The 12,202-nt window shown below is 38.9% G+C and overlaps 1 protein-coding gene across 1 annotated transcript in view; it reads left to right on the top strand.

Moving 5' to 3' along the window:
- The window catches only part of LOC145693355 (uncharacterized), a 1,690,974-nt gene that overhangs the window by 420,731 nt on the left and 1,258,041 nt on the right, over positions 1 to 12,202 (top strand). The gene's annotated exons all lie outside the window — the stretch shown is intronic.

The following is a 12,202-nucleotide window of genomic DNA, read 5'->3' as shown; positions in this document are numbered from 1 at the left end:
TATAACATTGCTGTCACTTTTCTGTTTCTCGATATCCAATCTTTACCAAAAACAAAATCTTATTTGAAAAGCTCCTTCTTGAGGAAAATGCCACAGTGTTCTTACTAAATCAAACTTTTCTGACAAGATTTCGAACATGTCGTTTACCACGATACACTATGTTGGACGCTGAAAATCCTATACCTGCACTCCGAGCCAATGGGGAAGTGGCCATTGGAATTTCGCCGCATATACCGTTTTGTCAACATCATTATACAATGACACCTCTTCCGGAATATCTCCTCGTCACTGTCTATTTCAAAAACGTCATCATCACACTGGCAACAGTATATATCAGACCCAACCATCCTCTACCAGAGCATTTCGTACAATACATATCTAATACTTATAAGACGTACATTATCATGGCTGATTTCAATATGCATAGCCACACCGATGGCGAGAGGACAAATTTTGTTAACTTCATTACGACCAATACCACTGGAATCATACTTGATCTTCCACAAGCAACCCGTCCTATTTCCAACTCAAAGCCTGACATAGTCATAACCTCCGCAAACCTCGTTTCACATTGCACCCTAGATACTCTTGATCTGTTGGGAAGTGATCATGCCCCAAATAAACTCACCTATCAGCCAAATACCACCACCAGGCATAGCTCATCTCCACCACTCCGCTTAAGCGTCCATTACGATAAGCCCAACTGGGATAACTATCGCACACATATCTCTCACCTCACAGATCATCTTACTGAACCACATACGGGTGAAGATTTAACTGCAGTCGTTGATACTATTTCCTCAGCTATTCAAGAGGCCAGTCATTTATATATTCCAACCACCAAATCTCGTCCATATCAGCCTAAACTTACGCCGCAATATCTCACGCTGATCCAACGCTCACGCCAGTTCTATCGAGATTATCTTCGCACTCGGAACTCTGAAGCACTCCGTCATCATCATCAACTACAACGCAGAATTCACAATTACAATAAAGCGTATAAACTTCGAAAATGGGTAAACACATGCAATAATCTATCCGAGACTTCTCATCCAACCAAATTTTGGAACCGTTTCAATGCATTATGTGCCAAATTTACTAGCACACCCTATCCGATTCTCCAAGGCGACACACCTGTTTCCACCAATAGTGATAAGGCAAACGCTATCGCAGATCACTTACAAGAGATTTTCACGCCATCATCCGGCAATACTCCAGTCGCTGCAGATATGCTTACCCGTCCACACCGCACCTTCAACCAAACGCCGCCCATCTCTTACCGCTGGACACAACCATATCTAACTCTATTAGCGTTCACGAGATCTCTCAGGTTCTCCACAATAAACGAAATACTGCACCTGGTCTAGCCCTTTCCGGATCCCGGCTTTTTGGGCTATTTTTTAGATTTTCAGTCAAGCAGCTACTGCATCGTCACTATTTATCCTAGGATCATGGTTCATACCTCATTCTCTTTAGAATAGAGGGGGCTTTCAAATGGTACCACTTGCATGCTCATACCGTATACCAGAAGCGGGAAAAATGATGTCAAAGGGAAAATTCCGAAGGGAAATTTTTTCTCACACTTTGGGCCCCTATCGAACGGCCCTGTGTGAACGTAGCCATCTAAAAAAAATCTGATAAATAGTACTTGGTACACTGAATGTGTGTGCCAAATTTCAAGTTTCTATCTTAATACTATGGGCGTGAAAAATTTTATCAAGAATTCCCACAATGCCCCAAATTACCACAAAACACTATGATCTCACGGAAAAAAAATTCCTGAGACATCCCTAATTACCCTAGGGTCATGTTTCGCCCATCATTCTCTTCAGAATAGAACTGCCTTTCAGGCGGTACCATTCACATGTCTCAATCGTGTATCTAAGGCGGGAAATTTTCGAAAAAAGGATTTTTTTGGTCGAAATTTCCCTTTTTTCAACTTTTAGCCCCTCTGGACCCTCCTGTTTTAACGCATAAATCTGAAAAAAATGTGTTAAATACTACTCGGTGGACTGAATGTTTGTGCACAATTTCAATCTTCTAGGTGCAAAAATAAGCCCGCCGTAAAATATACAGACTGTCCCATGATTCGTGTGTAAACTTTAATTTAATAATACTCAGAGCTCGTAAAGGCTAGGACTGTAAAATTTGCAGGCAACTTAGAGGAAGGTCAGAAGATTTGTTTGATAACAAAATGAGATCACGAGTGTTATTGTTTGCGGAGTTACAGGGTCAAAGCTCAAAATGCGATTCTTTCCTTATGGAATGTCAATGTTAAATAGTACTCTCACATACCATTTTTTTAAATATCCATCTCCGGTACCAAAAATTGGTATATCGACATAATTGCTGATCCGAAACAATGTGATAACCCTGTGACCCTTGAAGAAAAGCTCTCTTTTCAATAGCTTATTGTACACAACTAATTCAGTTGAAGATAATGTTAAAAAACATATGCACAAAGGATCTACCGAACATCCTTTTTAGCAAAACAAAGAGGTCAGCAATATAATAAGAGGTCAAAGGTCACGTAGTATGGGCATAGGGAAAAGGTCATCATAAGAGGTCAAAGGTCACGTAGTTAAAATTTCGTGTTTGATCTGTTAGCAACTATGAAACTGCGACGTTTGAAAAATGTTTTGAGCTACCATGGAACACATGCATAAAGGTCCTTCGAAATGGTGTGTATGGGCATAGCAAAAAGGTCAACAATGTCATAAAAGGTCGAAGATCACGCAGTTAAAATGTCATGTTTGATATGTTAACAAGTATAAAACTGCGATGTTGGAAATAAGGATTTGAACTGCCACTAGGCACATGCAGAAAGGTCCTTACAATTGGTGTGTGTGTGTTAGGACAACAATATCGTAAAAGGTCAAAGGTCACGCAGGTATAATTTCCTCTTTGATGTGTTAGTAAGTATGAAACTGAGACGTTTGAAAAATGATTTGAGCTACTAAAGAACACATGCATAAAGGTCCTTCGAATTGGTGTGTATGGGAATAGGAAAAACGTCAACAGTTTCCTTAAAGATCAAAGGTCACGCAGTTAAAATTTCATGTTTGATTTATTTGCAAGTATGAAACTGTGACGTTTTAAATACGGATTTGAGCTTCCATAGAACGCATGCAGAAAGTTCCTTCCAAGGGGTGCACATCAGCATAATAAAAAGGTCAATATAGCCATAAGGCGAAGAAGCCTAATTGTGTAAGTCAGATTCTGCAGGCAATGGTAGGTATGTTTCTGTGATGTTTAAAACAATGAATAGAATATAGTATGAGTCACACCTTTTGTTAATTACTTAGCTTTGCAAAACCGCATTCGAATTTTTTTCTTATTGAAACATATTAATAGCTGTTTACTGCACAGAAATAATTGAAATAATATCTTACCTGTACAACAAACACTGACGTCCTTGTAGACTGTAAAGCTTTTTAGTACTTTGCAATTTATTTCACGTGATCTCCATGATGTGCTAAACTTAAGTTCACTCTTTGTATAAGAGTCTTTGTGAAGATTTTTCAAGAGTGTCTGGAATTATCTGTTCAACGACACGCTGTATCGATTATCGAAGTTCTTCAAATGTTGCTGAAGGAGTTTTATAAACTTGTTGCTAAAGAAAGCCCACAGAAAGAAGTCGCATGGGGTTAGATCAAGACTTATAGCTGGGCACTCAACATCAGAAACCATACTTATTAAACGGTTTCCAAACCTCATTCTTAAAATTGGTAATGTTGTCCTAGTACAATGTGCTGGAGCACCATCCTTTTGAAACCACATATCATTGTGTGGATCAAGATTTAAGCGATCAAGTTCAGGGAAAAGAAATTATCGCATCATATTTTGGTATGTAAGTTGAATAACGTTTCCTTCGAAGAAAAACAACCCTATTATACCAGTTGATGTTAGTCCCATCCACCTTTGATCTGCACAGCGTTCAATTCTTTCCACTGGTGGACTGGGTCCCAAGAACCGTTCATGTGACGAAGACACCGTTTTATTTTTAAAAAAGCTTCATCTGACATTATAATTTGAAATAAAATAATGGGATGTTCATTTAATTTGTCTATCAACCAGCTGCAAAATAAAATTCTGGCACCGAAATTATCATCATGTAATTTATGTTCTATCTGTGTACTGTACGCCTTAACCTCAAGCACACGCAATATCCTACTCAGCGAGCTTCTTTCAACGTTGAGTACAACACTCCGGCGACGGATTGATTTTCTTGGTGAACTAAGCACAGAACGAACCACTTTGTGTTTAGTATCCTCGGTAGAGATCCTTACAAGTGGTCCTGCCTTTCGTTGTCGCTGAGAAAGATGTTCCTTGCTAAAACAGTTATTCCGAAACAGTTTGTAAAGATGAAGAATTTGGGTATTGCTTATTTTCACACCCCACTGTGCAAACGACTTTCTACGCGTTTCTGTAACCTACTTCCTACTAAGAAATGTAGGCAAATCTGCACGTTGTTCCTTTGTTCGAGTATCCATTGTGTCTTACACAATTATACACATGCACACACACACACACACTTCCAAACACGTAGGCCTATGAGTATAGGGAAAACAAGAAATACAACAGTTTTTATTTTCTTACACACTCCCAAGTCACACAAGATTCACAAACTCATTTAATTTTAAGCTCAACTCCACACTACTAACACACTGTCTCTGTCCAACCAGAATATCATTTCAGTAACACCAAACCAGCCTTGTGAACAAAACACACTGATTATTTGACATGACCCCTAATCATAAACAGATCGTGTTTATGCTTTAGCCATGAAAGGGTATAAATAAACGATAAGAGTGTGTCTCATCCTACATATGGGGAAGCAATTTATTTCCAGTGGAATTATTTTTATTTTCTTCTCAATTTCCTGGGTAAGCATCAAGGCAATATTAAGGCTGCCATATTTATTTTTCATGAGAATACGGGACATCTTTGTTCTCCCCTCAAACTTCACAACACAATGCATTCCTTGGAAACAGTTTACTTTCAATGCATTATCCTTTTTGATATGGATACGAAGAAATAACGAACAATCTGTAGTACAGTCTATTCTCAGGATTTTTTTGAGAACTCCTGAATGATTTGCATTTACATGTGATATTTTCATTAGAAAATGCTACCCAAATAATATGTTTTATTTTAGAACGAATTAGACGAAAGAAAATCGTGCACCCTCTATGCCCTAGAATGTCCCACACACAATAGTGCGCATTCTATAATGACTTTCTAAAATTAAGTATTCTTATTTAAAAGAAAAGATTCCCGAGAGCCCAAATAAACATTCTTAATTTTATATACCATACCAACTAAATTAGTTCTCAAACATTGCCATCTCATACTTGCCAACATACGAACTATGAACTTCTTATTTCGTGACCTTTGATCTTTTATGACATTCTTGACCATTAATTATGCATGTATTCCATGGCCACCTTTCTGCATGTATTCTATGGCAGATCAAATCATTTTTCAAACATCACAATTTCATATTTGCTAACACATCAAACATGACCTTTGATATTGTTGACCTTTTTCTATGCTCATACACTCCCCTTGGAAGGACGTTTCTGCATGTGTTCTATGCGAGCCCCAATTATTCTTTCTAACGTCACAGTTTCATACTTGTTAACACATCAAACATGACATTCTAACTGCGTGACCTTTTGACATTTTGCTATGCCCATACACACCAATTGGAAAAACCTTAATGCTTATGTTCTATGACAGCTCAAATCCTTATTTCCAACATCACAGTTTCATACTTGCAAATACATTAAACATGAAATTTTAACTGCGTGATCTTTGACCTTTAAGAACATTTTTCCTGGCCTTTTTCCTGTGCCCATACACATCCGTTGGAAGGATCTTTCTGTATGTATTCTACGGCACGTCAAATCATTTTTCAAACGATGCCGTTCCATATTTTCTAACACATCAAACGTGATATTTTAACTACGTGAACTTTGAACTTTTATAACATTGTTGACATTTTCCTGTCCACATACACACCAACTGGAAGGACCTGTGTTTTGCGCAGCATGCATGTGTCCTGTGGCAGTTCAAATCATTCTTTCTAACGTCACAGTTTCATACTTGCTAACACATCAAACATGACATTTTAACTGCGTGATCTTTGACCTTTTATGACATTGTTGACCTTTTTGCTATGCCCATACACACCAATTCGAAGGACCTTTATGCATGTGTTCCATGGTAGCTCAAATCATTTTTCAAACGTCGCAGTTTCATAGTTGCTAACAGATCAAACATGAAATTTTAACTACGTGACCTTTGACCTCTTATGGTGACCTTTTCCCTATGCCCATACACACTCGTTGGAAGGATCTTTATGCATGTGTTCTATGCCACTTTAAAGTATTATTTCTAATGTCACAGTTTCTTATTTGTTAACACATCAAATATGACAGTTTTACTACGTGACTTTGGACCTCTGATGATATTGCTGACCTCTTCGGTTTGCTAAAAAGGATGTTCCGTAGATCCTTTGTGCATATGTTTCATTAACATTATTTTCAACTGAATTAGTTATGTACAATAAGCTATTGAAAAGAGAGCTTTTTCTTCAAGGGTAACAGATAACCTGCTAGAAGTCACCGGGTCACGATTGCCCACATTTCTCGTTATCACATTGTTTCGGATCAGAAATTATGTCGATATACCAATTTTTGCTACCGGAGATTTATATTCAAAAAAATGGTATGTGAGAGTACTATTTAACAATGAAATCCCATAAGGAAAAAATCGCATTTTGAGCTTTGAGCGTGTACCTCCGCAAACAATAACACTCGTGATCTCGTTTTGCAATCAAACAAATCTTCTGACCTTCCTCTAAATTGTCTGCATATTTCACAGTTCTAGCTTTTACGAGTTCTGAGTACTATGAAATTAGAGTTTACACATGAATTATAGGACAGTCTGTATATACCGATATTGCCCCATATTCCGCTACACAGAAGTCTATTTTGATAAAAATTCCCTGACACATCCCTAATTACCCTAGGGTCATGCTTCGCTCATCATTCTCTTCAGAATAAAACTGCCTTTCAGACGGTATAACTCACGTGTCTCCATCATGTATATAAGGCGGGAAAATCCCGAAGAAAGGTGATTTTGCGGGTAAAATTATCCCTTTTTTCAACCCTTTGTCCCTCTGGTTCCCCCCTGTTTTAACTCACAAATCTGAAAAAAAAATTGGTAAATACTACTCGGTGGACTGAATGTTTGTGCAAAATTTTAATCTTCTACGTGCAAAAATAAGCCCGCCAAAAATATTGAACATAGGCTTAATAAATGGAAAAATATATTTTAGAATTATGACGTCATCACCTCCTATGTCTCGACGCAGGAAGGTGTGAAACCATACGTAAGGTCTCAAATAGGAGAGTTATAACGCAATGTACCATGAAAAACGCGTATGGTACAAATTCTACCATAGGATCCCCAAAGGGCTAGATAATATAACATACAGCCATATCAAAGAGTGTCCAGCTATGTTATTACTCCTCCTCGCTAATATTTATACCTTTTATCCTACGCAAAGGATTTTTTCCTTTAACATGGAAAATTTCTAAGACATGTTTCTAAAACCAAATGAACCACCGCAGAATGTTTCATCATATCGTCCTATTCAGCTAACTTCGACTTTCAGTAAGATCCTTTAGCGCATCCTGGTCAAGCGCCTACTAATCTACCTAAACGATCGCAGCTTAATTCCTATCACACAAAGCGGCTTCAGACCCTCTTTTTCTATTAACGACCAGTTTTTAAGACTTACATCACTTATTACTCAACATTACAATTCTGCAAAACCATCCTGTCTAGTCCTATTTGACTTAGAGAAGGCGTTTGATAAAGTCTGGCACCACGGGCTAATATACAAACTTCTTCAGTTTCGACTTCCCATGTGCTACATCCGCCTAATATACAATTTCATTACCAACCGCCTCGCCCACGTATCCATTCATGACTGTTTATCGCATCCGATCTTTCTACTTACTGGAGTGCCACAAGGGTCTGCGTTATCTCTTTTACTCTACCTCTTGTACGTCGATGACATGCCCAGACTACCTGTTAACGTTCATGCTTTTCAATATGCCAATGACACGGCTTTCCTTGGACTCGGAAACTCTATCCAAGAGATCAATACCGGTCTCCAGCTTGCTATCGATAGTTTCAGTAACTGGTGTAATCACTGTATCCTTACTATTAACGCAACAAAAACGCAGGCCATGGTCTTCTTACCATCACGACGCTCTTCCAGAGTGCGCAGAAACCCACTGTTATCTCTCCATGTTGATCAAGTGCCGCTTCAGGCCAAAAATACAGTAACGTATCTGTGAATTACCTTTGGTACCCATGTTTGATCGCTATCTTACCTGGTCGCAACATCTGAAAACAGTCGCTACTAAAGCCTATAATCGCACCAATCTTTTGAAACGTCTTACTGGTACTACCTGGGGTCTGAAGCCACACACAATGCTCAACACCTACAAAGTTTTCCTCCGACCTGTTTTGACATATGGTTTCACTACCTGGAGAACCGCCCGACCTCAGTACTATCATAAACTTTTCATCTTAGAACGCCGCGCTTTCCGCACAGCATCTCGCATTAAACTCTCTAGCCCTACGCAGGAACTTTACCGCCATATTACTTTTCCAATTCTGTAATTTCACCTTGAAAAACTGGGGCCAACATACATCTCTAAACGCTTTCAAACTCGCCACCCATTACTTCAAGATACAATGTATTATTTAGCAGTTCATCCCACACCTTACATTTACTATTATCCACCACTCTCTCTACTGTTTACATTATATCACTACACGGTTCAACCACCAGACCCAACTTTGCGATTCATATGAGAATATTTTGTTCACGATCATCTTCCTCTCATCCATCCATCATTTCCCGCACAGTGATTATCTTTATTTATTAACTTGGGCTCCCCATGTCCTCATCAGTGCCTAGAGCAGCCCCTAGGCTGAAGAATAAGCTCATCTGTCTCAGTAACATAACCTCAAGTGTTGTATTGTGTACTGCACTTCGCCTCATCTTCCATGCTTATTGAAATATTTCGAAATGTTTTGTATTGTTATTTCTATTCTTATATTTCACGCACATTTTTCAATGCATGTTTTCACGTATTTCTAATCATTGTGTTATTTTGTATATTTAACTTTGTTTTTTCACCTCACCAAATGTTAAGGATCAAAGTTCCTTAAATCACCATGTTTCATTCATTTTGACAATTTGAAGTTAATAAATATTTAATGAAACACTTAGCCCAACAACAGTAACCTTAGCGTATTTTATCACGGCACTTCATTCCTAACAGAGGCCATAATCCTCTTAAAGGTGGCTAGCCCTTCTTGCTAACATTAAAAAAAAAAGTCCATACTACTCCAACCACCATTTACCTGCAAACAGTCATCTTACTGCTCCTATTACGGTTGAAGATATCCACATCACAGTCGCCAGAAAACGTCAGTCTGCTCCAGGATCTCATTGTATTTCTTACCGACATGTGAAAGAGGTTCCAGCAAAATTCTGAAACGTATCCTTGTTACGTGTCTAAACCGTCATCTATCCGCCCATAATTTACTTCCTCTTTAGCAGGCAGGCTTTCGGCCTTCCTATAGTATAAACGATCAGCTTATGCGCCTTACAACTCATATTACACTGCAGTTCAACACATCCAAACCTTCCTGTCTTGTCTTATTCGATCTGGAAAAAGCTTTTGATAAGGTGTGGCATCTTGGTCTTATATATAAGCTCCTCGCTTTCCGTCTTCCTCTGTGTTACATCCGTTTCATCTTCCACTTTCTCTCTTGCCGCCTTAGTTACATCTCTATCAACAACCACCTCTCACACGCTATTTTCCTGCATTCTGGAGTTCCTCAAGGTTCATCATTATCTCCGTTATTGCATCTCTTATATGTAGCCGATTTTCCTCCATTACCTGGCAATATCAGTTTATATCAATTTTCCGATGACACAGCCTTTCTCACAACCGCAAACACTGTCCAAGAGAACAATCGAACACTGCAGATTGCTATTGACACCTTTATCTCCTGGTGCAGACGCTGAAGACTGAAATTAAACGCTGCCAAAACACAAACAATCATATTTCTTCCTCCGAACAAGCGCTCACGCGTCTATCGCAATCCGGCCAACTTCTCTCTTCATGTCGACCACGTTCCTCTTCAGCCACAAAACACTGTTACATATTTAGAGATAGTCTTCGACAGACATCTTAAATGGAATCCATCGGAAATCCATATGTGCCAAAGCCTACAATCGTCAAAATCTTTTATGCCGCATCACTGGTACAACTTGGGGGCTAAACACCCGAACACTTTTAACCACTTACCAAGTTTTCCTTCGTCCCGTTCTCACTTTCGGTTTTACCGCCTGGATTGCCGCTGCTCCCTCGTTTTATACCAGACTTCAAATTCTCGAAGGGCATGCCCTCCGCCTATCTTTCAGAACCCGCCTTCCCAGCCCAACCAACGAACTCTATGACCGTACTCCATTTCCTCACATTTTTTACCATCTCGAAACCTTGCGACTCCGCTACATTTCTTCTCGGTTTCAAACTCATCATCCCATGTTTCTAGCCACAATGCATCATTTTGCTTTACACAATTCCAATATCCTTCTCCGCCATACCCCACTTTCACTCCTCTTTACCCTCTACCACTTCTCCCTACCCCCTGACAAACCAGACCATCTATTCATCACAGATTACATCACTGCCACGGCATCGCCTTGCATCGTTCCATATTATGCACAGTAGTCCTATTGTCTAACTGGGCTTGCCCTGTCTCCATCAGATCCGGAGTCGCCCTCGGATCAGAAGATAACACGCATCTGTTTTGCTAACTATACCCGATGTTGTGACGTCTGGTGCACCTCATTTCCATTCATCCCATCCACCTCATTTCCATTCACCCCTTTATGATTATGGTTAAAAACCATAACGTCCACCCTTTTCCACAGAATATGGTTATTTAATCTAATGAATTAATGTTTCTCCACTGTATTTATGGTTGTATATAATCTGATGTTGAATAAAGTTTAATAAAAATAATAATATCTATCCACACTCTCCTAATTCTCACGATCCCATTACTCCACTTCCCGATATAAAGGGCGGTACCCTTTGGACGGGAGCTAGGCGATTGCGACTAGCAAAAAAAAAAAAAAAAAAGAGGTCCATACTACAAATGAACAATAAATTTAGGTAGCTGTTACCTATTTTAATATTGCAATTTTTGATGTTCTTACATCATCAGAGATGTGTTTGAAATAATAATACCAATTTCTGGAAGTAACTAAATATATTATATTATTCAAAGTACGCGGTTAGAAAGTTGTACCAGCCTGTTTCGCTAACTGGGCCATCAGTTGTTCTAACATGCTAACTAGGTTACCGGTTACAAGCTATGATCGATAGTGGTAACTACGTGATCGGTTAACGTACCCCTGTGAGTTATTACACTGTAACCAAGCAATGTTAACCTGTAACTCAAGGTTGGAATCACCTTCTCTCTTAACCTTTTTGGCTTGGTTGCTGGAACACACGGCTTTGTTCTCCATATATTGACAAACCAACTTGGTAACTGTCCACCTTTTTCTTGTTTACTAGTAACCTTTCTTTTTTTTTGCGTGTAGAAACTTGCTGTACCAACTCCTTATACTCCCGACATCGGGAGGTACTTTTTTGTACACTCGTCTGAAGTTTCGCTGCACCAATACATCTGATTTCAATTCTGCATACTAACACACATACACTGTACTTTCTCTTGTACTGTCCCCATTTTCATGACCTAATGTTATCACCAGTGTTGCCAACCTCATCATTTTGATAGTGTTGCCAACCAAAAAAGTACAGATCATCGCACAATTTGAAACGTATTTCACTGCAATATCATTATTTAAAAAAATATTATGAACATTTGTTTTATAGGAAGGACTTTGTAACAGCCCTGTACATAATCTGTCATTGGGATATCATCCATTATTCTCCATCTGGATGTTATGTGTCATCCCAATACTATCTGTTATCCTGGTATTACACGTCATTCTGATATTACGCGTTATGCGAATATTTTCCGTTATCCGCCATCTGAATATTATCAGTTATTCGGATTATCGACTTCTTCA

This window comes from Thermobia domestica, chromosome 8 (genome assembly GCF_964235325.1).
Source record: "Thermobia domestica chromosome 8, izTheDome1.hap1.1, whole genome shotgun sequence".
In the NCBI taxonomy this organism is placed as follows: domain Eukaryota; kingdom Metazoa; phylum Arthropoda; class Insecta; order Zygentoma; family Lepismatidae; genus Thermobia; species Thermobia domestica.
The sequence above is the reverse complement of the archived record's forward strand: the minus strand, read 5'-3'. Positions and strand labels throughout refer to the sequence as shown.